The sequence below is a fragment of the Dendrobates tinctorius genome, unplaced genomic scaffold (genome assembly GCF_039654945.1).
Source record: "Dendrobates tinctorius isolate UK_male_01 unplaced genomic scaffold, ASM3965494v1 ptg000020l, whole genome shotgun sequence".
NCBI lineage: Eukaryota > Metazoa > Chordata > Amphibia > Anura > Dendrobatidae > Dendrobates > Dendrobates tinctorius.
Window position 1 is genome coordinate 53,157,982 of NW_027361688.1, and position 27,449 is coordinate 53,185,430.

The following is a 27,449-nucleotide window of genomic DNA, read 5'->3' on the forward strand; positions in this document are numbered from 1 at the left end:
TTCCCCACCACAGTCCCCGGATGAGACTCCTCAGCCACAGAATAACGCAGCTGCCCAGAGACCCAGCCCCAGCTACAAAGGAGAAGGGAGAAAGCTACTTGCCATTTCCAAGCCTTCACAAAGCTCTGGTTGTCCATATCTTAAATCCTTCTTCTAAAATGTGTAGAGAATAATCATCATCCCATCAATCCAAGTGTGTGAGCAGCAAAAATATAAATCCTAGGAACGGGAAAATCCTGGTTTTCCTGCATTGAAATCATCCGCAGGGCTCTCATCGGAGCAGCAGCTCTTCTTTGTGTGAGAGACGATGGGAGGGTGAATCACTGAGCCAGGGGGAGGAGAGCGCAGGGCTGATATGACTGGGTCTAAATCAGTATAGAATCTTTACTGGATGACAAGACTGCCCTCTCCTGGTCAATGCTAATAAATACAGTTTGTAATCATTGCCTTGTAAAATGATTTGTTCATATTTTAGAGGTTTTTCTTCTATTTTGTGATTTTAGCAATTATTTTATAAAAGTGGGTACGCCATTATCTGCAACAACTCTCAAAGTAAAACAATAAAATATGTAGAAAAAAGTGAAAATTCTTGAAAACAAAAACATAACCTTCCATAGAAAATGGTAATACATAATACCATATTTTACTTCCAGTTGTATATTAGTTATAAACAGTGCTCAGATGTGCTGAAACTGAATATTTAGTAAATGGTCATGAGTGGAAGAGAGTATGCACTGATTGAGCCTTTAATCTTGGAAAGTAATTAAAGAGTTCATTTCAGAATGGAAATATTAAAAAGAGAGTTATAAACAAAAAAAATGATTTTCATTTTAGGAACTTAACCACCCTTTCGCCCAGAAATAAAGAAAAACCGACACCAAATAATATCAGATTGTAAGTTCACTGTTTGGATTAGTATTACTTGGTAAGTAACTCCAAATGCATCACATATATGAAACATTTTCCATTTAGACGCATTGTCAGATCGCCTTCCATAATAATATTTTGTCATACTGTATAATAAACTAGGGCGCACACAGGTATATAGATGATTTCTCTACCACATGGTAAATACGGTATCTTCATTACTGTAATCAAAATAGATCGTCATGTGCAAAAAGCCACATAACATTTTAGAAGTATGAGGGCTTTTACAATGTAGTCAGGTAGGAACTAAGGCAAATATTCCTGAGAAGCCTCAAAGAGTCGTGGGCTCACAGACAGGAAAGGTCGTGAGCCCAAAAACTAAGGTTTTAGTCTAACTTCAAGCACCAGTGTTTTTTTCTCCTTAATGTAAAGTGAAAGGTTAATCCAGCAGCAATTAAAAGTTACAAATTTGCTTTTATTTTTAAAAACAGAAATTCCGTTCTTGCATTGAATGTTTTTTTCGTATACATTTTTTTATTGAATACATTTTTCGCAATAACAAAATATAACAACGAAAAAAGAAAAAAACGTTATATTCACTATAAATCTAATGCAGGTTCAGTATTCTGTAAAATGATGACATCACAGATATCATTTTCCATTGTTTCCATACAGAAAATTAAAGGATGTCTCAAACACAGAAGCAATAAAGCTAACAAAGCAGTGCATAATTTCCTTTCTCAGAACCGTATAAAAACAAAAAAGAAAGATAAGGAGGTGGGGATGGGGGTGTAGGGGAAACTCATCCCACCTGCCTCTAAAGACCAAATCACACACTCAGTATGACTCACCCCTCTTCAGCCGATATCCAACCCTATTTGGCCGGGGCAGCTTTAGTTCTCTAATCGAATAACTCCCAAATCATTTTTAAGGTTTTCTGTTAAGTACCATCTCGTTGAGGAGAAAGGTTCAACTATCTTTTGTCTCTCTTCAGCATTACAAAATTTACCAATAAATTGTTTCCATTTTAATAAAAATTTCCCTGCTTTTGTCTCTTTTCTTCATAAGTGCATCTCATTGCTCTACCACCATAAAGTGATGCAATTGGGCCATCAAGTCAGATAACAAAGTGGTAGAAGGACTAAGCCAGTGCTTGAGGATCAACTTTCTAGCTAAGATTAGAATGGTATGCAAAAGTTTTGGAGGGCCCCCGTATCCACAACCCCCACCTCCCCAAATCTTCCCAGGAGTGAGATCGCCAATGTTAACGTCAGCGGTGTTATGTTACTCCACAATTTGCCTAACAAACTTGAAATTGATACCCAGTATGAGGCAATAGATTTACATGACCATAATCCATGCATCAGGTCCGATCTAGGAAGCTGACTCCTGGGGCATGCAACAAGATTATCAGAGCTATGATCCAATCTATGAATATTAAAAGCGTATATAGCTCCATCCATAATTTTGAATTGAGTCTCCCTCCAAGACTCATTAATTATGTGTTTCCGGAAAAGAAACCAACCATTTCCTGATCCTGGAAAGTGCCTCAACATTATCCAAATGTAGATTCCAATATTTTTAAAAAGTATCTGGGTAAGGACTCAACAAATCCGGATTCATTATAGAGTTGATTGTGGAGATCGAAGGGTTCCCCATAGGATGCTGGAGTAACTCATCCAGGACGTTGCGATTCGCTTCACATCTGACATCCTGTAAATTTGTCATGATCGAAAGCCTAATCTGTAGGTATTGAAAACAATGTGAGGATTTCAGTGGATGCTTTTCAAGCAATTTAGAGCACGTCAACCATCTAAGTTCTGACAGTGGAGGAGGTGAGAGACATTAGAAATATTTTTCTGTCACCAGGTAATGAATAGTTTGTTCTCCATACCTTGAGGGAATTCGGGGTTTGCCCATAGTTTTAGATATTTAGAGATTCTATGAGGGAGGTTATATTTCTTCCTCACCGCCTTCCATGTTGAAATCGTATCTCTGAATAAAGCTGATTTTTTAAAATAAGGAGGGAGAGAGGAGAGATGAGAGTGAAAAATTGCAGCTATATCAAATACCCGCTTGGGAAGGGGATATGATTTCTGGAAGAATCACCGCCAATCTGTCCGCCATTATTTTTGAGATTAGTTTAATATCTGTGTTGATTAACAAAATAGGTCCATAAGAGGACGGGTGCGTAGGGTCTTTACCAGGCTTCAAGATTAGTTTGAAATTTGCCCTATTGGCTGAGGGGAACAAGGGATCGCCATTTAGAATTTTATTAGTCAATTGTTCCATGATTGGTATGATCTCCAGGTGGGAAGTTTAAAAAATTCGGCAATATAGCTGTCGGATCTGGGGGCCTTATAGTTTTTTGATTTATTAATAACAGAGATTATCTCCTCTCTGGAGATTGGTTTATTAAGAAACAATTTTTGCTCCTTTGAGAACAATGGCATGGCTACCTTATACAGTAGTGCATGATAGGTCATGTTTGGGGTATTGGGCTCACTGTGAAGTGCTCCATAGTATGATCCAAGGATATTGTTGATCATCAGGGGGTCAGATTGGATTGTTCCTGAAGGATCTTTTAGCTGGTAAATCTTTTGTTGTGGTCTGATCCCCCTGGTCAGATTAGTCAACACCCTACTGGCTTTGTTTCCATGTATATAAAAAAAATCTCTCTTTGAGATAAGAACAATTTCTCCCTCGTGTCCCCAAGGTGGTTTAATTCTGCCACCAATGCTCCTTGTTTGTTGTAGATGGATCCGTAAGAAAGGATGTATAAGCCAATATGAGCTCTGCCTTTAACTCCCTGTATCGTTTCAAAATGCGCCTCCTGTTGCATTGAATGTTTTCATAAAATTAGTTCACTCCTATGGTATCATCCCCTCTGATGTGTTTCCACATAATCATAGGTAGGGAGGCAATGTTTTCTGCTAGACAGATGTAGAATTAATCAATTAGTAAAAAAATGAAGCAGAGTGCGGTAATTTTTCTTCTAGTAGCTAAATAATATAAACTTCAGCAGACAACAATGTAAAACAATCAAAAATATCAGACACGATTGGCAAATGTCTAGACTTATCAGCCATCCAAACCCTGGAATTACTCCATCTCTACCTTTGCACCCATTCTAGTTATTATACATTTCACCGCAGTAATGTACATTTTTGCTGACTTTACCTTACACATTTAGCTTCTTCGAAAGGCGCTGCTCTTAAATTTTAATGAGTATTACATTTACTAGAGGTTATTGGCCTATTTTGTCCATGTATCTGGATCGCCCGCCAGGGCAGTTGGGTACTCGGTACCGGGCCGGTATCTCAGAGGGAAGTGTCATAGTAGCAGTGACCCAGTCCGTGGCCCTGGGCATCCATGTAAAAGTGGTTGAGCGTGGCTGATTAAAGTTTATAAGTGGATGATACGTGATGCCACCTGTGGTTATCGGCAATGAAGGGGTTAAGCCGACACTGCAGGCAGCTCCTCTGGGACAGATGGTATAAGGAAGCAAAATGTAATAGCTCCCCACAGGTGGAGCTGTGGTCCCAGGGCAGTGGTAATAGGTGTTGAGGAAGAGAGTGTAGTGTCTGGCACATAGATGTAGCAGTGCTGGAGGGTTTGCAGGAAGAATGCAATGACACAACAGGGTGCAGTTTCCGTTACCTTTACTGTGCTTTGTAAGTGCAGTCCAGGGTCCTGATTACAGATGGAACAGAGGCTGGCCACCTTGGAAGCAACTTAGGAATCTCTCTATGCAGATGGGTTGTGTAATCTCCTTTCTAGCGCTTTCTGGGGTGCTTGTTCTCTTTTAGAACTCCCTCGTATGGCAGACAGCTGTAGCCTCCTTCTTCTGGCTCACACGTTGCTGTTGTGCCTCTGAGTCTTATGTGGGAACAGAGCATTTACAGCTTCCTATTCCTCCAGTTTCTGCTGCAGGAACATCAGTATCCATACAACCTTGGAGACTGGACTCCAGACCATGCGCTACAGCTAGAAGTGAGCCTGAACTCTGCTCAATCCTCCAGCTCGTCTCCTCACGTCCACACACGTTTCCCTCCTCAGACGAACTAATTTCCCCTTACTGGCCCCCAGAGAGCAGCTCTTCCCCCAGTTTTGGTTCAGAGCTCCCTCTGCTGGCCTGGAGTGGGAACTGTGCTGTGTGTTGTATTTAACTGATAGAGAGACCCTTCATTGCTTCCAGGCATGACATCACACTCCTTAGGAGGAAGGTAATGCCACTGTGGCGACCATACTCCTGGGAGCGCCACATAACCTCAGGCACTGACCGAGTTTATCCACTTAAGCATTGCCTACAAGTGTAAGTACTTTAAGACTAAACAATTATAGTTTCTCGTGAATTATGTTACTAGGCTTTACGCATCAAAATAGTGTAAATGAAAATCCCATATTTTTCCTGATAGCAACCAGTGATTGCCCTGTTTTCATTTTTTTTATTACACTTGTGGTAAAATGCAAACTGTTCTGTAATTGGTTTCTATGGGCAACAAAGATTGTTTTTCTTTTACTCAGGTTTGATTAATTTGCCATTGTGCATATAGACAGCAGGACATATTAATTTATTTTTCGCTTTGTAAGATGCACTTTTTTCCAAATTTGGGAGAAAAATGGGGATGCATCTTAGAAAGTGTACATGCCTTACCGATACCGTAGGTGTAGGCCACAGATTGGGATGAGGAGGTGTCTGGATGTCTCCGTGTGCCCGGCGGTTGCTGGCAGGTGCTGCAGGTGTCTCCGGTGCCCAGCGGTGCTGCATTATTATCTGGCACTGCCCGGGGCTCTGCCAATATTTTGTGACAGGCCAGAGCCCAGGCACTTCCACGGTTCCAGCTCTGAGATCTCATCTCTCGAGAGCTTGGTCCCGAGATCACCATCTGCACATGCACCGCCCAAGGCGGCGGCCATATTCCTGGAGGCCACTGCACATGGAACTGTGGAAGTGCTCTGGCCTGTCGCAAAATGTCAGCAGAGCCCCGGGCAGCTCCGGACACCCATGCAGCACCGCTGGGCACCGGAGACACCCGCAGCACTTTACAAATCTACAGGTTGGGACATAGCTATTCAACCTTGATTGATACCGCTGCAATATATGGGCACTATGCATATATAAACTGTTTTGCTTTTGGTTGATATCTATTGGTAGCTTGAGCCATTATCATAATTAACCTCTGCTATGGTGTTTTTACCACTACTGGTTTTGTGTTCTTGCTCACTGTTCCCTTTTTTCTTACCTAGTTGGGAGACTCCTTTGGAAATTGTATTTTAAACGTTATAAATAAATATTCAAATTTGTTATTTTATGTTTGCCTATGCCGCTTTATCCCCTGTTTCACTGGGGTTTGTGTATGAATTTATGGTTTTTCCTGGTGTAGACATTTGGCTAGCATGACATCTAGATGGTTATCTTTCTTCACATAAAATCGTGAAGGTTATCTTGTAAATAATGCTGAGATTTATTATATTCACAATTACAGTAAGGCTAAGTGCACACGTTGCAGAAATTTTCTGCTCAAAAACCTGAATCCCTTCCCAGAAATCGCACCTATTTTTCCGCTTGCGTTTTTTGCGCAGTTTTGATGCGTTTTTGATGCGGTTTTTTTCTGCAGCGGTTTAAAACCGCATGGAAGAGGCCTAAAATGGGGAAAATCCGCAAAATTAATGAGCATGCTGCGTTTTTTACCGCGATGCGGTTTTTTCGCGGTAAAAAACGCATCAATGTGCACAAAAAGTGCAAAATGCATAGAAATGACTGTGCAGCTTATTTTTAGCGGTTTTATAGTGAAAACCGAGGTAAAAACCGCTAAAAAAATGCTGTATGTGAACACAGCCTAAATGATTGAACACTATCTTATTAGACAGTGATATAGTCATCAATTAAGTTGATTTCTCTGCATTTGCACATTCTAAAATTAATTACGTGATTTTGCTCCAATATACTGTAAGCTTGTACAGCTCAACAAAGTTGGGAGAGCCCATATACTTACATCTAAGTCCTATGTGGGAGTTTTGTACTCTCCAGTTGCACACTCCCTATTTCCAAGGTTGAAAATGAGGAAGACTACATTGAGAAGACAATATATACTGTATCGGAGCCGCTCAATTCCAACTTGTAAACTTTATGTAGACATAAATTGTCACACGCTGCCTCATATCTATCTATTCCACAATTAGCATTATATTTACTGGTTTGTACTTGCAGAGATTTATGGTAAAAGTGAGATATAAATGACATAATGATAACCAGATCATAAGACTATTGAAGAATCCTGAAAATATTGAGGTATTATGAAGTAAAATACTTAAACATTATATCAAAACTTAATATGTGCCGTCAACTAAGTGTATGAGATCACAATAAAAACTGTGGAAAAAAGAAAAAAGGCTCAATATCTCACCTGATTAGCTTCATTTAAACCATTTGAGTTGGAGAAAAGATCTGTATGTTCAACTATATCAGTTGCAATTGGATCATCTAGTGATCGAGTCAAAGTAAAACCTGGAATATCTGCAGGAGGGAAACAAACTGGATAACAAGACCCCGGAGCCTCTGGTGGAGCCATCCGCACCTCCATGTACTTCAGGGTCCCATCTGTGTTCAGGTAAAGGGTTGGCTTGTACTGATCCATGTAGGATGTAGAAAGGGATTTGTCAGTGAAGCAAAATCCACACCCAGAATCATAATTCTTTCTATGGCACCGGACAAGTAATATAGAAAATGTGACCAGAAAAACTGCACTGATGGCCACAAGGGAGACGATAAGATACAGAGTCAGGTCTGGAGCAGATTTGGCATTTGTAAGAAAATCTTGAGATTTAGGACTTTCCTGAGCAACAGAGTCTAATATATTCACAATGATGGTGGCTGTAGTGGTCATAGAGGGTTCTCCATGGTCACTGACGGCAATCACAAGTCGCTGTTCCGTGTTATCCATCTCATGTAAAACTCGGAGAGTCCTGACCTCTCCTGTGTATTCAGAGATGTGGAATAAAGCAGGACTGGCAGACTGAACAAGACTATAGAGGAGCCAGGCATTGTGCCCAGAATCCACATCCACGGCAGACACCTTACTGACTAAATACCCAGCAGCTGCAGATCTTGGGATGGTCTCCTGAGCAATGGTCTCCACTGTGATCTCTGGGTATAAGATAGTGGGAGGGTTGTCATTTGTATCCAGAATAAATATGAAGACGGAAACATTAGAGGATAATTTTGGAGATCCAGAATCTTCCACTCTCGCTGTGATCTGCAGAACCTGGAATTGTTCATAGTCAAAAGACCTTTGTGCATAAATATTCCCGGTGTCGGAGTTAATGTAGACGAATGAAGAGATGGGAGAACCGTGGATGTGGCTCTCAGCGATGGAGTAAATGAGGTTTGCATTAGCTCCCTCATCCGGATCTACAGCAGATACCGTACATAACAGTCTGCCGGCCTCATTGTTTTCTGGTGTGAAGGCATTGTACACATTGTGCAGAAATGCTGGAGGATTATCATTAACATCAGAGATATTAAGGCTGATTGTAATCTGGCTGCTGAGAGATGGAGACCCCAGATCTGATGCCGTCAGTATAATGGTATATTGTGAGAGCTTCTCCCTGTCCAGATGTCCACTAGTGACCAGAGTGTAACGCTGTGACATGGGCTGGATTTTAAAAGGTAAATTTGGTGACACATCCAGTCTAATTTCACCATTATTACCAGAATCCTTATCTTTTACTGTGATGAATCCAACCACAATTCCTATGGGGGCATTCTCAGGAACCTCATTAGTCTTGGAGGTGAAAATAATTTCAGGGGTGTTATCATTTACATCTTTTACTTCAATCTGGATAACACAATACCCCTCTAATCTAGGTGAACCTTTGTCTGTTGCTTTGACATACAATTCATAAAAATATGAATCTTCAAAATCCAATGTATCTGCAGTTATTATTTCATTAGTTTTTGAATTTATTTGAAATATTCTTTTTGCAGAATCCAAAGTATGGTGATCAAAGGAATATGAGATGTTGCCATTTGCACCTTCATCTAGGTCTGTAGCATTTAATTGTATGATAACTGAGTTTAATGGAATATTTTCTAAAACGCTGATCCTATAACTGGGCTGATGAAACACAGGAGCATTGTCATTAATGTCTATTATGTTTACAGTTATCTGTGTGGACCCTGATTTCGGAGGATCTCCCCCATCTATAGCAGTGAGAATAAGCTTATGTTCAGCCTTTTCCTCCCTATCAAGGCTCTTTTCTAACACAAGCTCAGTAATGAGGGTCCCATCCATACGATGCTTTGTAAGCAGAGAAAAATAGGGATTGGGGTTTAATTTATATTGATTTATACCATTTTTACCCACATCTAAATCTGTTGCTGTTCCTAATTGAAACCTTACTCCAGGAATAGATTCTGTAATATTTATAATTGTATTAATGCTAGAAAATGTTGGTGAATTATCATTAATATCCAGAATGTCTATCTCCAGACTGTGCAGCTCCAGAGGATCCTCAGCCACAGCCTCTAAATGCAGCACACAGCTCAGGCTGGATCCACACAGGCTCTCCCTATCAATCCTCTCATCTACCACCAGAGCTCCATTCTTCTGCTCTATAGAGAATAATCTGCTGTTTCCTTCTGATCCCAAACTCAGTCTCCTTCTCCTGATATCAGCCAGATTCACCCCCAGATCCTGAGCCACGTTCCCCACCACAGTCCCCGGATGAGACTCCTCAGCCACAGAATAACGCAGCTGCCCAGAGACCCAGCCCCAGCTACAAAGGAGAAGGGAGAAAGCTACTTGCCATTTCCAAGCCTTCACAAAGCTCTGATTGTCCATATCTTAAATCCTTCTTCTAAAATGTGTAGAGAATAATCATCATCCCATCAATCCAAGTGTGTGAGCAGCAAAAATATAAATCCTAGGAACGGGAAAATCCTGGTTTTCCTGCATTGAAATCATCCACAGGGCTCTCATCGGAGCAGCAGCTCTTCTTTGTGTGAGAGACGATGGGAGGGTGAATCACTGAGCCAGGGGGAGGAGAGCGCAGGGCTGATATGAGCAGATCTCCTAACAATGAATCAGAATGACATGTCTGCCCTCTCCTGGCAACCTTTGAAATCTACAGCTATTGTGAGTTAATTTTCTTTAAAGGACTTTAAATCTTATTGCATAAACATACATAGTCTTAAAAATGGATATCCTTAACAATGTAATTCCATTTTTTTTAGTTATACCAAAATAAAAATTATTTCATTAAATTTATGATAATGGGATCGTCTGGAATTTAATAGAAGTAGTGACAGAAAAGTAAGTAAGAGACATCTCTCTTTTTAGACTGTCTCTTCAGGGAGAATACACACCTAGGTTGTGCACCACAATAGATCTTTCTTTGTCAGCTGTAAAAGTCCCTTTTATCAGAAATGATTTACCTCTTTTGAAATCCAAATTTGGCAAATTTTTCCTTAAAATTTTATTTGCAGATAAATTCACCTTAAATTGAAGGTAGTCCAATTGCCCTGAAAAGATGTGTATAACATTTTGAGGTCCTCTAGGGTTATATCCAAATAATTCTAAGTTCTTTAAAGAAAGCATAGCATTTGTAATGTCAGAGTGACCTCCACATATACAGTATGTCATTGGTCCACACACACACACACACACACACACACACACACACACACACACACACACACACACACACACACACACACACACACACACACACACACTATCTTTATAATATATTTAGATTTGAGAGGCTTTACCCCTATTTCTATTGCTTAACTGTGAGCCTTGACATGCTCAAACTAAGCCGATTCATCCTGAAATGATTGCTGCCCTGTATTCCTTGCCTTGACTTTCATACCAGCTTTAAGAGGCTATGCAACACATACGTGATAGCTATAGGGCTTTATTAGAAAGAACATCGGGTCCCGTCTGATGTCATATGAACCTTCTCTGGGTGACTCATTGTTCTGCATTATGTAAATTACAGGAAGACATTTTTTGTAAGATATGTGAATCAAATCGCATCTTGTTCGAATTTGCTGTCTTTAACAAATTTCCTAAATTTCAACACAAATTACTTTCATAACGAATTGATTCGCTTATTTTAAGCCTCTATTTCATTCAAATAGAATGAGTGAACTGTCAGAAATAGTAAAACAGTTTGATATCCAATGGTAAGCCACTTGGCCAGACCGAGTATTGCAGCACATTGATCCTCTTCAGGATTTTCAAGCCTGCATAACTACGTAACACTAGAATATACAACAATGACCCATAATAGAATTTTTACAGGATGAAAATGATGAAATGGTATGACAGGATGTTGAGAAGGCCGAACTTTTAAATTCCTATTTTGCATCTGTTTTCTCTCAGAAAGGAAATGTAACATCAACTGATCTTCACTGTCCTATAAAGGAATAGAAGAATCCAGGATATCTATAAACAGAAAGATAATGAGGAAACACTTAGGTAACCTAAATGAATTCAATTCTCCAGGTCAAGACAAATTATATCCCAGAGTACTGAAGGAGATAGCAGAATAAATTTTTCTGAACCATTCTCCATAATCTTTGAAAAGTCATATAGAACAGGAGAAGTCCCAGAAGACTGGAGAAGAGCAATTGTTGTTCCTATCTTCAAAAAGGGAAAGAAGGTGGACCCAGGTAACTATAGGCCGGTGAGTCTGACTTTTATACCAGGATAGATCTTTGAACAAATTATTAAACAACATGTATGTCAGTACCTGTATAAGAATGAAGTGATTAAACAGAGTCAGCATGGGTTTGTAACTAATAAGTCATGTCAGACTAAGTTAATTTCCTTCTATGACAGAATCACTGACTGGGTGGATCAGGGAAATGTTGTAGATATAGTATATCTTGACTTCAGCAAAGATTTAGACAAAGTATCCCACACAATCCTTATTAAAAACTTGGCTAAGTATGGAATGGACAAGGTAACTGTTTGGTGGATTCATAAGTGGCTTAGTGATTGGACCCAAAGAGTGGTTGTAAATAGCTGCACATCCAGTTGGAAGCATGTCTCAAGTAGGGTACCACAGGGCTCTGTCCTGGGCCCTGTAGTGTTCAACATCTTTATCAATGATTTAGATGAAGGAATTGAGGGTAAACTGATTAAATTTGCTGACGACACAAAGCTAGGAGGGATAGCTAATACTAGAGAAGAGAGAGAGGATACAAAAAGATATAAATAATCTGGAGCAGTGGGCAGCAACTAACAGAATGGTTTTTAACAGGAAAAATACAAAGTACTACATCTGGGCAATAAAAATGAAAAAAGCATATACAGAATGGGAGGAATAGGGCTAAGCAACAGCACATGTGAAAATGACTTGGGTATACTAATAGATCACAGACTGAACATGAGTCAACAGTGTGATGCAGCAGCAAAAAAGGCAAATACAATTCTAGGATGTATTAACAGAAGCATACAGTCTAGATCACGTGTGATCATTATTGCCCTCTACTCCTCTTTGGTCAGACCTCATCTGGAATACTGTGTCCAGTTTTGGGCACCACATTTTAAAAAAGACATCAACAAACTGGAGAAAGCTCACAGAAGAGCGGCCAGAATGGTGACAGGTCTGCAAACCATGTCCTATGAGGAACGGTTGCAGGATTTGGGAATGTTTAGCTTGCAAAAGAGAAGCTTTAGAGGAGACTTAATAGCTGTCTACAAATATCTGAAGGGCTGTCACATTGTAGAAGGATCATCTTTATTCTCATTTGCACAAGGAAAGACTAGAAGCAATGGGATGAAACTGAATGGGAGGAGACACAGATTAGATATTAGAAAAAAACTTTTTGACAGTTAGAGTGATGAATAATTGGAACAGGCTGCCACGAGAGGTTGCAAGTTCTCCTTCAATGGAAGTCTTCAAACAGTGGCTAGACAGACATCTGTCTGGGATGATTTAGTGAATCCTGCCTTGAGCAGGGGGTTGGACCAGATGGTTCAGGAGGTCCCTTCCAACTCTACCATTCTATGATTCTATGTCCAACAGTCATGTGCTGCATAGGGTTAGACCAATTGCTTCCTAATACACAATTTATTTAAGGCAACCAATAAACTTATATTAGAAATGAACTTAGATCAATACAAATCTAAAAAATATAAACTAAAAAAAATTACATAATGGTATGCAATGCACACCATGCCAATGTAGACTTATGTGGGAAGTGTATGTAACCCTTGAACTGGTATTCTCAGACAGAAAGGGCAGCATGAGTGTAGTCTATGTTGGTCGACTCTATGCATATTCTGTATTGTTATGTCTAATAATCTTGGATTAATTTTCAAAGAATTCCTTTTTATAGCTCCTCACTACCCCAAGTGATGTTAGTTAACATCTACAAATAATATGACAGAAAAGATTTTATATGACAGCACAGTGTGGCCTGCAGCTATCACGCTCTGTATACTAAGTTATCGTTACACAGACATAACTTTGATATAGCTCATTATATGAGACATGGTCTAAATGATTTTGCATGCATGCTGTTTATATTTTCTCCATATGTTTTTTGCGATAAAGAAGATTACATTTCTAATGATCTGTTTCAAACAAGAAGTCGAAAGCATGATTTTAACTTTGCAAAATTTATGGAAAAAACACAGTCAGGAAATATAACTGTTTGAAAAAGATAAACGTGTCTATTTGTGCCAACCCTTAAATTGGCCATTTCTACATACAATGTGTTCCTCTTTCATAGCATCAGCAGTTGCATTTGGGACATCAAAATTTTGACAGGTTGATCACTAATAGTTGATGGATCCAGTTGGATGAACACATGGGTGGGCCGTGCTGCCGGAGTAAATCAATTCTTCAGAAATGATGATGTGGAAAAGGCTTTTTATTCACAATGCATTTCAATGCCATGCCTGTGTTTTTTTCAAGTGAGAAAACCAAATGTCACCAATGACATTTGTTTTTTTAATTGAAAAAGACGCCGTCAAGGCATTGAAACGCGTTGTGAAAAAAAAAGCTTTTTCCTCATCATCATTTCTGAAGAACTGATTTACTCCAGCAGCGCGGCCCACCCATGTGTTCATCCAACTGGATTTAATATCTCCTGGAGGATTTATCTACCAGCTACAGGGCATCAGCAGCTATTTTTCCTCATGCCTATATAGGAGTAGTGCCAGTCACAACACCACCAGATGACCATAACCAGCACTCTCCTACTCTCCCTTCATAGAGTATCACCATATTATGCGCTTATGTAGATTTACACACCAATAGCTGATTACATCGCAATGTCTTTAAGTACAGTAACTCGGTAAATTTTATCTACTACTTACAGTTTCGGAATCATGTATTGCAGTGTTAAAATGAAACTTATCAAAAGTTAAAAAAACACAAGAAAAACTTGAAATGTCACTAGTATTCCAAAGATTTATATATTGGGTTTCTATCAGGAGATAAAATAGGCTTTTAAATTGAAAAAACAATGTTCAAGAAAAAGTTTCTACAAAAAAAAGCATAACAGAAAGATAGTAATTTAAAAAAGAAAAATAGAATTGGAATGTATCCTCACCTGAGTGGCATCATTATACAATTCTGAGTTTGAAGAAGGTTTTGACTCCATAAATGGTTCAGTTAATTGAGGATTGTTAAAGGTTTTGCTTAAGGTAAAACCTGGAATATCTGCAGGAGGGAAGCAAGCTGGGTAACAAGACCCCGGAGCCTCTGGTGGAGCCATCCGCACCTCCATGTACTTCAGTGTCCCATCTGTGTTCAGGTAAAGGGTTGGTTTGTACTGATCCATATAGGATGTAGAAAGGGATTTATCAGTAAAGCAGAATCCACACACAGAATCATAATTCTTTCTAAGGCACTGGACAAGTAATATAGAAAATGTGACCAGAAAAACTGCACTGATGGCCACAAGGGAGACGATAAGATACAGAGTCAGGTCTGGAGCAGATTTGGCATTTGTAAGAAAGTCTTGAGATTTAGGACTTTCCTGAGCAACAGTGTCTAATATATTCACAATGATGGTGGCTGTAGTGGTCATAGAGGGTTCTCCATGGTCACTGACGGCAATCACAAGTCGCTGTTCCGTGTTATCCGTCTCATGTAAACCTCGGAGAGTCCTGACCTCTCCTGTGTATTCAGAGATGTGGAATAAAGCAGGACTGGCAGACTGAACAAGGCTATAGAGGAGCCAGGCATTGTGCCCAGAATCCACATCCACGGCAGACACCTTACTGACTAAATACCCAGCAGCTGCAGATCTCGGGATGGTCTCCTGAGCAATGGTCTCCGCTGTGTTCTCCGGGTATAAGATCGTGGGAGGGTTGTCATTTGTATCCAGAATAAATATGAAGACGGAAACATTGGAGGATAATTTTGGAGATCCAGAATCTTCCACTCTCGCTGTGATCTGCAGAACCTGGAATTGTTCATAGTCAAAAGACCTTTGTGCATAAATATTCCCGGTATCCGAATCAATGTAGACGAATGAAGAGATGGGAGAACCGTGGATGTGGCTCTCAGCGATGGAGTAAATGAGGTTTGCATTAGCTCCCTCATCCGGATCTACAGCAGATACCGTACATAACAGTCTGCCGGCCTCATTGTTTTCTGGTGTGAAGGGATTGTACACATTGTGCAGAAATGCTGGAGGATTATCATTAACATCAGAGATATTAAGGCTGATTGTAATCTGGCTGCTGAGAGACGGAGACCCCAGATCTGATGCCGTCAGTATAATGGTATATTGTGAGCGCTTCTCCCTGTCCAGATGTCCACTAGTGACCAGAGTGTAACGCTGTGACATGCGCTGGATTTTAAAAGGTAAATCTGGTGACAATTTCAGCCTAATTTCACCATTATTACCAGAATCCTTATCTTTGACTGTGATGAATCCAACCACAGTTCCTATGGGGGCATTCTCAGGAACCTCATTAGTCTTGGAGGTGAAAATAATTTCAGGGGTGTTATCATTTACATCCTTTACCTCAATCTGGATAACACAATGCCCCTGTAATTTAGGGGAACCTTTGTCTGTTGCTTTTATATACAATTCATAAAACTTAGATTCTTCAAAATCCAATGTATCTGAAGCTATTATTTCATTAGTTTTTGAATTTATTTGAAATATCCTTTTTGCAGAATCCAAAGTATGGTGATCAAAGGAATATGAGATGTCGCCATTTGCACCTTCATCTCGATCTGTTGCATTTAATTGTATGATAACGGAGTTTAATGGAATATTTTCTAAAACGCTGATCCTATAACTGGGCTGATGAAACACAGGAGCATTGTCATTAATGTCTAACACGTTTACAGTTATCTGTGTGGACCCTGATTTCGGAGGATCTCCCCCATCTATAGCAGTGAGAATAAGCTTATGTTCAGCCTTTTCCTCCCTATCAAGGCTCTTTTCTAACACAAGCTCAGTAATGAGGGTCCCATCCATACGGTTTTTAGTAAACAGGGAAAAATAGGGATTGGGGTTTAATTTATATTGATTTATACCATTTTTACCCATATCTAAATCTTTTGCTGTTTCTATTTGAAATCTTTCTCCAGGAATAGATTCTGTAATATTTATAATCGTATTGATGCTAGAAAATATTGGAGAATTATCATTAATATCCAGAACGTCTATCTCCAGACTGTGCAGCTCCAGAGGATCCTCAGCCACAGCCTCTAAATGCAGCACACAGCTCAGGCTGGATCCACACAGGCTCTCCCTATCAATCCTCTCATCTACCACCAGAGCTCCATTCTTCTGCTCTATAGAGAATAATCTGCTGTTTCCTTCTGATCCCAAACTCAGTCTCCTTCTCCTGATATCAGCCAGATTCACCCCCAGATCCTGAGCCACGTTCCCCACCACAGTCCCCGGATGAGACTCCTCAGCCACAGAATAATGCAGCTGCCCAGAGACCCAGCCCCAGCTACAAAGGAGAAGGGAGAAAGCTACTTGCCATTTCCAAGCCTTCACAAAGCTCTGATTGTCCATATCTTAAATCCTTCTTCTAAAATGTGTAGAGAATAATCATCATCCCATCAATCCAAGTGTGTGAGCAGCAAAAATATAAATCCTAGGAACGGGAAAATCCTGGTTTTCCTGCATTGAAATCTTCCACAGGGCTCTCATCGGAGCAGCAGCTCTTCTTTGTGTGAGAGACGATGGGAGGGTGAATCACTGAGCCAGGGGGAGGAGAGCGCAGAGCTGATATTAGGAGATCTCCTAACAAACAATCAGGATGACGTGTCTGCCCTCTACTGGTCAATAGTGATGACTACAACATGTGATTTTTTTATCTTGAAATGACTGAGAAAAAAATATTCTCATATAAGTTATGAGCTAAAGTGTTCCACAGAAGTTCACTGCAGAAATGAAATATAAACAATGAATCATTATTATGTTTTACTAATAAGAATTAGGATTTTGGGGTACTTGAATGCCAACAAGTACATATAAATACACATTTCCTAATATGACAAAACTAGCTATTACTACATTGAATTAATGGGTAAAAAAGTAATATTGATAATAGTGATGATATACTGTATGCACCACCAAAGATCATAAGCAAAAATATTAAAATTGTTTGCACTTTCTAACGTCCATGAAGGTATGAATATGAAGAAGCTATATTGACAGTAAATACATTGGATTGACAGCATGTTCATTTCTGTATATATCCATTTTTTCTCATCCCCATTCCTCATTTTTTAGTATCTTACTGTATATAAGTGCCTCGTGAAAGTATTTGGCCCCCTGGAACTTTTCACCCTTTTCCCACATATCATGCTTCAAACATAAAGATACCAAATATTAATTTTTGGTGAAGAATCAACAACAAGCGGGACACAATTGTGAAGTTGAATGAAATTTATTGATTATTTTAAAATTTTGCAGAAATTCAAAAACTGAAAAGTGGGGCGTGCAATATTATTCGTCCCCTTTACTTTCAGCGCAGCAAACTCACTCCAGAAGTTCATTGTGGATCTCTGAATGATCCAATGTTGTCCTAAATTACTAATGATGATAAATATAATCCACCTGTGTGTAATCAAGTCTCTGTTTAAATGCACCTGCTCTGTGATAGTCTCAGGGTTCTGTTTGAAGCACAGACAGCATCATGAAGACCAAGGAACACATCAGGCAGGTCCGTGATACTGTTATGGAGAAGTTTAAAGCCGGATTTGGATACAAAATGATTTCCAAAACTTTAAACATCCCAAGGAGCTCTGTGCAAGCAATCATATTGAAATGGAAGGAGTATCATACCAAGACCCGGCCGTCCCTCTAAACTTTCATCTCAAACAAGGAGAAGACTGATCAGAGATGCAGCCAAGAGGCCCATGATCACTCTAGATGAACTGCAGAGATCTACAGCTGAGGTGGGACAGTCTGTCCATAGGACAACAATTAGTTGTACACTACACCTTTATGGAAGAGTGGCAAGAAGAAAGCCATTTCTCAAAGATATCCATAAAAAGTGTTGTTTAAAGTTTGCAACAAGCCACCTGGGAGACATACCAAACATGTGGAAGAAGGTGCTCTGGTCAGATGAAACCAAAATCAAACTTTTTGGCAACAATATGTTTGGAGTAAAGGCAACACATCTCATCACCCTGAACACACCATCCAGGACCATTTTTGAAGAAAACCTGTTGGAGTCTGCAAAAGACCTGAGACTGGGATGGAGATTTGTCTTCCAACAAGACAATGATCCCAAACATAAAGCAAAATCTACAATGGAATAGTTCACAAATAAACGTATCCAGGTGTTAGAATGGCCAAATCAAAGTCCAGACCTGAATCCAATCGAGAATCTGTGGAAAGAGCTGAAAACTGCCGTTCACAAACTATATCTATCAAACCTCACTGAGCTTGAGCTGTTTGCCAAGAATGGGCAAGAATTTCAGTCTCTCGATGTACAAAACTGACAGAGACATACCACAAGCGACTTGCAGCTGTAATTGCAGCAAAAGGTGGCACAACAAAGTATTAAGTTAAAGGGGCTGAATAATATTGCACACCCCACTTTTTAGTTTTTGAATTTTCACAAAAATTTAAAATAACCAATAAATTTCGTTCAACTTCACAATTGTGTCCCACTTGTTGATTCTTCACCAAAAAATTACATTTGGTATCTTTATGTTTGAAGCATGATATGTGGGAAAAGGTTGAAAAGTTCCAGGGGGCCGAATACTTTCACGAGGCACTGTATATACAAAATATAGTAAAACTTTAAAAGAAATCTGAAATTGTCATATATATGATCAGCATTGTAGAGAGCTGAGTAAGCTCTGGCTCATCATACAGTGATGATAATATTTTATTAATTTAATTTATGGTGTAATATGATTTGATTTTATAGGAGAATACCCCTATAATATAATATAGATGGTAAAACAAAATTGCATATGCATCTATACACAGAGATAAAGTGTAATGGTACAACTTTATATAACTGATATGATTACATACAGTCTTATGTAGTATGAGGTCTTGGTCTATAATTACAGAGAGCATAGACACAATAATGCAGTTTTATAGATTCTATAAAGGGATCATGTCAGTAGGGTCAACCCTCCTAAGCTGTCTTCAGGGGCACTCAGGTCATAGGATGCTGAATAAAATGATACTTTGATATCTTTGATCTGTTGTCTTGTTTTAGAGAAATCCACATTTTTCCTATATGTAAATGAGCTCTTCCAGGCTATGCATCAGATGTTGCCTGGAAGATAACTCTGCCTCCAGAGCTTATTTTACATGAAGAGATGTTTTCAGTGTGATGTGTGATGGCCGCACTCTGCTCTCCTGATCTCACTGCAGAGCTGTGAGTGATTGTACCTGACACATCTGCAGGTTCCTCTAAGCTTAAGCTTCCAGCTCAGTGATAGACAGGGCTGCAATATTGTTGTAATACAGCAGAGCTCAGAGATCTGGAAAAATCTGATTGCAAGAAGACAAAGTTCAGTTCTACTGTTCTGTGTTAGTTACTTGTCTCACACTGATAACTCTAACTTTTATTTTATATAAGCTCTGTAGTCAGATTCTCATGTAGATCAGTGTCCGGCCCATAGCCTGGAAAGCTCATCTACATATAAGAAATACATTGATTTCTCTGGAATAAGACAACGGTTCTCAGATATCAAGGTATCATTTTTTCAGCTTCCTATAACCAGCATACCCATATAGATGACTTAGGGAGGATGATACTACTAACATCGGGAACATTACCCTAGAAAATATTTTATTTTTAGTAGCAATGTCTTGCTTTATTTTAAATCACCAGCGCTCCCTATCCAAATGAGCAGCAGTTATTTCCAGCATCCAAAATTTATCAATTTTCTATTTTATTAGCATACTAGCTGAAGAGCCCAGCGCAGCCAGGGCATAGTAACTAACTGTGGTTAGTTATAACAAATTATAATTATCCTCCATCCCATAGTCCTGTGCCCATATACCCATCATACATATCCATGATCCCATAGGCCCGAGCCCATATACCCATCCCATAGTCGAGTGCCCATATACCCATCATACATCCTCCATCCCATAGTTCCATGCCCATATACCCATCACACATATTCTCCATCCCATAGTCCCATGCCCATATAGCCATCATACATATTCGCCATCCCATAGTCGAGTGCCCATATACCCATCACACATCCTCCATCCCATAGTCCCGTGCCCATATACCCATCATACATATCCTCCATCCCATAGTCCAGTGCCCATATACCCATCACACATCCTCCATCCCATAGTCAACCATTATGACATCATAATGTGCGGCGGAGCTTGCAACCTAGGATGAATCAGCGTCGCCATGGCATCCATTATGACATCATAATGAGGGGCGGGGCTTGATACGCACACACTGTTTCCCCATTATGTAGATAGGGGCATTATGACATCATAATGAGGGGCGGGGCTTGACACGCACATACTTTTTCCCCAGTATGTAGATAGGGGCAAAATTGTTTGGTGAATTGGAACGTGTGGGGTTAAAATTTCGCCTCACAACACAGTTTAGGACGCTCTCGGGGTCCAGACGTGTGACTGTGCCAAATTTTGTGGCTGTAGCTGCGACGGTGCGGATGCCTATCCCGGACATACACACACACATACATACACACATACATACATACACACTTTGAGCTTTATATATTAGATTTAACGTCATTAATTCCACAGCGCTTTACAGACATTATCAGCACTGTCCCCATAATATCTCTATCAGTATGTCTTTGGAGTATGGGAGGAAACCAGAGACCTCAGAGGAAATCCACACAAGCATGGGGAGAACATACAAACTACTTGGAGATGTCATCCTTGGTGGAAGTGAACCAGAACCGCAGTGCTGCAAGGTTACAGTGCTAGTTACTGAGTCACTGTGCTGACCACCTTGTTGGCATTTACTTGATAATGGATCAAATATTGTAAAACTCTTCATCTCTATGATTAAAGAGCTTTTGAACGCCATTGTCTAAGCACTATGAAAATGTTTTAGTCCATGCAGATTATTCACTTTAGTGGGCCATCAATGGAACTGTTTATTTCCTTATGCACTTTGTTAATGATGAGAATTTTTTATATTGCGTTTTTTTTTACAGAACTGTCTTCTTGTATGTTAATTAAAAGTCTATAAAATATATACAACACTGATGTTTGATCCCAATAAAAATTAATATGCACTGAAATTAAAGGGATTGTCCTTCTTTGGAGACAATTTTTTCTTACTTAAATGTATATATTTTGGGCTAAAAATAATTTGTAATTGAGTTTGATTAAAGAAAACCTGTCATCTGATTAATGCTGCCTAAACTGCGAGTTGAAGGAGTCATAGCCTGGCTACATGACTGCAGCCAATTACATTTTTCTCTGAAACACTCTCATAATATATTGTATACACTTGTTTATAAGCCGAGTTTTTCAGCACATTTTTTGTGCTGAAAATGTCCTCCTCAGCTAATACACGAGTCATTTGTCCCAGAAGGACAGCTTGGGAGAGGGAGTGGTGGAGCAGCGGGTCACAGAGGCAGGAGCTGGCGGCTGCGGCTGTCACTGTGCTGCTACTAAAGAGACATGCAGCTGCCGGTTTCCAGCACACATCCAACTTACCTTCCCTGCGTGCCCTCGCTGCATCTTGTTTGTTCCGGCACCAGCATCTCTTCCTGCCGAGTGATCACGTGGTCCTGCTCATTAAGGTAATGAATATTCATGCCTTTCCAGTCCCATAGGCTGGAAGTTACCTTCATTCATTACCTTAATGAGCGGGGCCACGTGATCACTTGGCAGGAAGAGCTGCTGGCGCTGGAAGAAGATGCAGCGAGGGTGTGCAGACAAGGTATGTAAGTTTTTTTAATAGAAACCATGCATACAAGGATAGGGGATAAGGAGCCATGCAAACAAGGATGCGAAGGGGGAGCCATGCATACAAGGCCAGCGACCATGGATCCATGCATACAAGGACAGGGCTCAGGAAGCCATGCATACAAGGTCAGGGTTGGAGTAGCCATGCATACTAGAAGAGGGATGAGGGAACAATGCATACCCGGCTTATACTCGAGTCAATAAGTTTACCCAGTTTTTCGTGGAAAAATTAGGTGCCTCGACTTATAATCGGGTCTACTTATACTTGAGTATATATGGTAATTGAAAGATCCTTAGCGAGAGACCAGGCTCGTCCGGCTCAACCACAGCAGACTCTTCCCAGTGCTGCTGCAGGTGATTGACAGATCTCTACCCATACACAAACAAGGGGTCAGCGCCAAACTAATCCGATCCCTCACTGTTTCTTTAAACCATGTTTCATCTGAAATGCCAAAGGATTTCAGAGAAAAATATTCCTGGCTGCAATCACTTATGCTATCCGCGATTTGGGCAGGATGAATCAGATGACAGGATTCACTCAAAAATGTTGCACTGTTTGCACTCTGTATTGCTGGCTACAGCATGAGGTAACTGAGAATCCATCAGATAACTCATTTCGATGATCCATTGGAAGAGCGTGTGACTTTTTTATCTGCTTATTTCTGATTCCCCTCTCAGCTGATTTATAACCACTGGCCACATCAAAGTTAAATGTGAAAAAATGTCCCCAGAGGTGGACAACTCCGTCAAGCAAATTAGATCATGAGACCGACCACTTTCTATTCCAAATCTCTGTCTATCTGCAATTTAGTTCTAGTCTAAGCGTCCGTTTACATGGACTGACCAGTGGTACAATGCAACTGTCGATCGGTAAACATTTACCAATTGACGATCATTCAACAGCCTGTCTACATAGCCAGATCGAAGTAAACGATGCACAATGAGAGATCTGTAATAGATTATTCAAAGTCTGTAGGCTGCCATTGTCCTCGGCATCACAGGTCCTGTTTATACAGGATGTTGCGCTGCCGAGAACAACAATCTTTTATGCTGAGCAATTTTATGAATGCTTGTTCACAATTATCTATTAATGTAAATGCAGCATAAAGCAACACTTCAGTATTATTTGATGTTGCAGCCCTGGAGTGGTGCTACTAATCTAAGTTCCCTCCATGCAGTCACATACTGTACTGCCAGCTTCATCTTTTCATCTTTTATTAGAACTGAGACAATTTTCTCCAGAAATGTGTGACCTTCCGGATTGCTCCATTATTTTTTGGAGCGATCTGGAAGTCGCAACTCAATGAAAGTCTATGAGAGCCCCAAAGAGGCCAGTACATGGCTCTAATAAGCTTAAATTGAGTTTGTGACCATCATCTCTGACTTCTGGTCAGAGGTTGAGGGCACATGATGCTGGTACGGGATGAAAGCGGCACAAGGAAGAGCTGAAGACGGCAGTTCGGAAGTATAATAGAGGGGCAGGGAACTGACATTAGAAGCCCATTTCCGGCACTGAATTAAAAAAAAACAAAATGCAGAAGTGTTGCTTTAACTTTAAGGGATAAAGTAAGATCATAGATGCTGGCTACGGATATTAATAAGGAATTTGTGAATTATTCAAGCCTTATTATCGACTGGAGAAAATGAGTTCTGTAGTTATGAATGTAATGTTTTCCAGGACATGTTTCACTAACATAATTTATTTACCTTGTTGTAAATGTATTGTTTTCTCATCTGGTAAGTAATTAACATTTATCAGTAATAACTAAGCCAAATGTGAAGCATGTTCCAATTTTTATTCATTTTTAGACCGTAACCAGTTTCTTTGGTAAGAGAGTTGTTCCATAAAGTAAACCTCTGTTTACATACTCTTTTAGGACATAACATATGAGAATCATGATTTCCACACGGTGTCTTTATATCGGAGTTTCCAGGCAAACCGGGCCCCTACAAGCAATACATAGATCAACAGAAATTCGCAACACCATGGTGCCATGGGAGGCCTATGACTTGCATCACCCCATCCTCCAGTATGCTAAATTTGAGCAAATTATTCTGATAAACACAAAATTATTGTAAAATTCTAAGTGAATTCAATTCTCTCATCTCTAGCTAGTCTTCATCATTCGTCTATTCCTCTATGTTCTACATACATATTGCATTTTTCATCATTTATTCTGGTTTCAAAACTTTCATAAAGAGTGAACATAATGTGCTATTAAAGCATGGTTGAGCTTATGACCTCTTACCCATGAATAGCTCCATTATTCTCAAATGAAGGAGCCACAATATCTATGTGTTAGTTATACTCACATATAGAAGATCATACATTCAGTATTGTAGTATTCAGCTAAGCCATCATTATTACACAACACATGTGCACATCACAAAGCCTGCATGGTGGTATATACCCTATATACCCTTCTATATTACTGAGCCATGGACATTCCATGAGCCAATACACAATGTTTTCAATGAGACACCAGTTCTCTATTTTAGAAGCAATGTTTGTAGCTAAAAACCCCCAGACGGAGATGGAACACGTAGCAAACATGTTTTTCTGTGCTTGTAATTTAAATAAAAGGAGTACAGATGTTTAGTATGTGCACCAGGAAAAGTTCTCTACAAAAATGACCGGTCACATACATCTGACCTTATAGATGAAAAATAATCCGCACTAAGAAAAAACAAACAAAAAAAATCCATCCGAAGACAAAATAGAAAATAAAAAGTTTCCAACAAAAAGTGTCATACCTAAAATGTGCGCAACAGAAGTGCATACAGTACAGATTTCATGGATAAACTAATATATGACTTTACAATGCACAGTATCCACCAATATAGCAGGAAAACCTACAAGACTCTTGTATTTAGAGAAGATGATTACTTGTCTAATGGCTCACACATTTTATAATTTTCAAACAAAAAAAGAAATCCGCCTCTAAACATCCGATAAACAATGTTCAGCCACGAAAAAATGCATTTTAGCAAAATAGCTCTATTATAAAAAATGACATAAAAGAGACAGACAATAAGGCACTAATATCTCACCTGATTTACATCATTACACCAGTCTGAGTTGGATAATGGTTCACTTAATTGTGGAATATTGTCAGTTGTACTCAGTGTAAAACCTGGAATATCTGCTGGAGGGAAACAAACCGGATAACAAGATCCTGGAGCTTCTGGTGGAGCCATCCGCACCTCCATGTACTTCAGGGTCCCATCTTTGTTCAGGTAAAGGGTTGGTTTGTACTGATCCATGTAGGATGTAGAAAGGGATTTGTCGGTGAAGCAGAATCCACACCCAGAATCATAATTCTTTCTGAGGCACCGGACAAGTAATATAGAAAATGTGACCAGAAAAACTGCACTGATGGCCACAAGGGAGACAATAAGATACAGAGTCAGGTCTGGAGCAGATTTGGCATTTGTAAGAAAATCTTGAGATTTAGGACTTTCCTGAGCAACAGAGTCTAATATATTCACAATGATGGTGGCTGTAGTGGTCATAGAGGGTTCTCCATGGTCACTGACGGCAATCACAAGTCGCTGCTCCGTGTTATCCATCTCATGTAAACTTCGGAGAGTCCTGACCTCTCCTGTGTATTCAGAGATGTGGAATAAAGCAGGACTGGCAGACTGAACAAGGCTATAGAGGAGCCAGGCATTGTGCCCAGAATCCACATCCACGGCAGACACCTTACTGACTAAATACCCAGCGGCTGCAGATCTCGGGATGGTCTCCTGAGCAATGGTCTCCGCTGTGTTCTCCGGGTATAAGATAGTGGGAGGGTTGTCATTTGTATCTAGAATAAATATGAAGATGGAAACATTGGCGGATAATTTTGGAGATCCAGAATCTTCCACACTCGCTGTGATCTGCAGAACCTGGAATTGTTCATAGTCAAAAGACCTTTGTGCGTAAATATTCCCGGTGTCGGAGTTAATGTAGATGAATGAAGACACGGGAGAACCGTGGATGTGGCTCTCAGCGATGGAGTAAATGAGGTTTGCATTAGCTCCCTCATCCGGATCTACAGCAGATACCGTACATAACAGTCTGCCGGCCTCATTGTTTTCTGGTGTGAAGGCATTGTACACATTGTGCAGAAATGCTGGAGGATTATCATTAACATCAGAGATATTAAGGCTGATTGTAATCTGGCTGCTGAGAGACGGAGACCCCAGATCTGATGCCGTCAGTATAACGGTATATTGTGAGCGCTTCTCCCTGTCCAGATGTCCACTAGTGACCAGAGCGTAACGCTGTGACATGGGCTGGCATGTGAAAGGTAAATCTGGGGAAGCTGTGAGCTTTGTTTCTCCATTTTTCCCAGTGTCTTTGTCTCTTACAGTAATAAAACCTACTACGGTTCCTATGGGGGCATTCTCAGGGATTTCCTTATTTTTGAATACAAAAATAATTTCTGGAATATTATCATTTAAGTCTTCTATTTCAATCTGGACACGACATCTGCCCTCAAGCTTTGGGGATCCTTTATCTATAGCTTTTATTAATAATTCATAAATAGTAGCAATTTCAAAATCCACTGGACCTTCAATAAATACTTCACCTGTAATTGGGTTTATATCGAATATTTCCTTGGCCGAGTTTGAATTGCGTTGGTCTAAGGAATATGTGAATTCACTGTTGACTCCCTCATCTGCATCTGTAGCTTTTAGTTTTATTATCACGGTTTTCAAAGGCACATTCTCTGGTATGTTCACCTTATAACGTGGCTGATCGAATACTGGAGCATTATCATTGATATCTAACACTATGACTGTTAGCTGAGTGGATCCGGATCTGGCTGGATCTCCCCCGTCTATGGCAGTGAGAATAAGCTTGTGCTCTGATTTCTCTTCTCTGTCTAGAATTTTTTCTACCACTAATTCAGCAATAAAATTTCCAGAATCTTTTGTTACAGATAAAGAAAAATATGGATTTGGGTTTAGTCTGTACTGACTGATACCATTAACACCTACATCAAAATCCTGTGCATTTTCCAAAGGGAACTGCACACCAGGGTTTGTAAATTGTTCGGTAATTTTTATAATCTGATTAATGTTTGAAAAAAATGGTGAATTATCATTAATATCCAGAATGTCTATCTCCAGACTGTGCAGCTCCAGAGGATCCTCAGCCACAGCCTCTAAATGCAGCACACAGCTCAGGCTGGATCCA

The 27,449-nt window shown here is 39.9% G+C and overlaps 1 protein-coding gene and 1 pseudogene across 1 annotated transcript in view; both read right to left on the reverse strand.

Moving 5' to 3' along the window:
• The window catches only part of LOC141083180 (protocadherin Fat 4-like), a 229,560-nt gene that overhangs the window by 134,629 nt on the left and 67,482 nt on the right, over nt 1-27,449 (reverse strand). The window lies entirely within an intron of this gene.
• LOC141083668 (protocadherin gamma-C5 pseudogene) lies at nt 5,659-13,709 on the reverse strand (annotated as a pseudogene).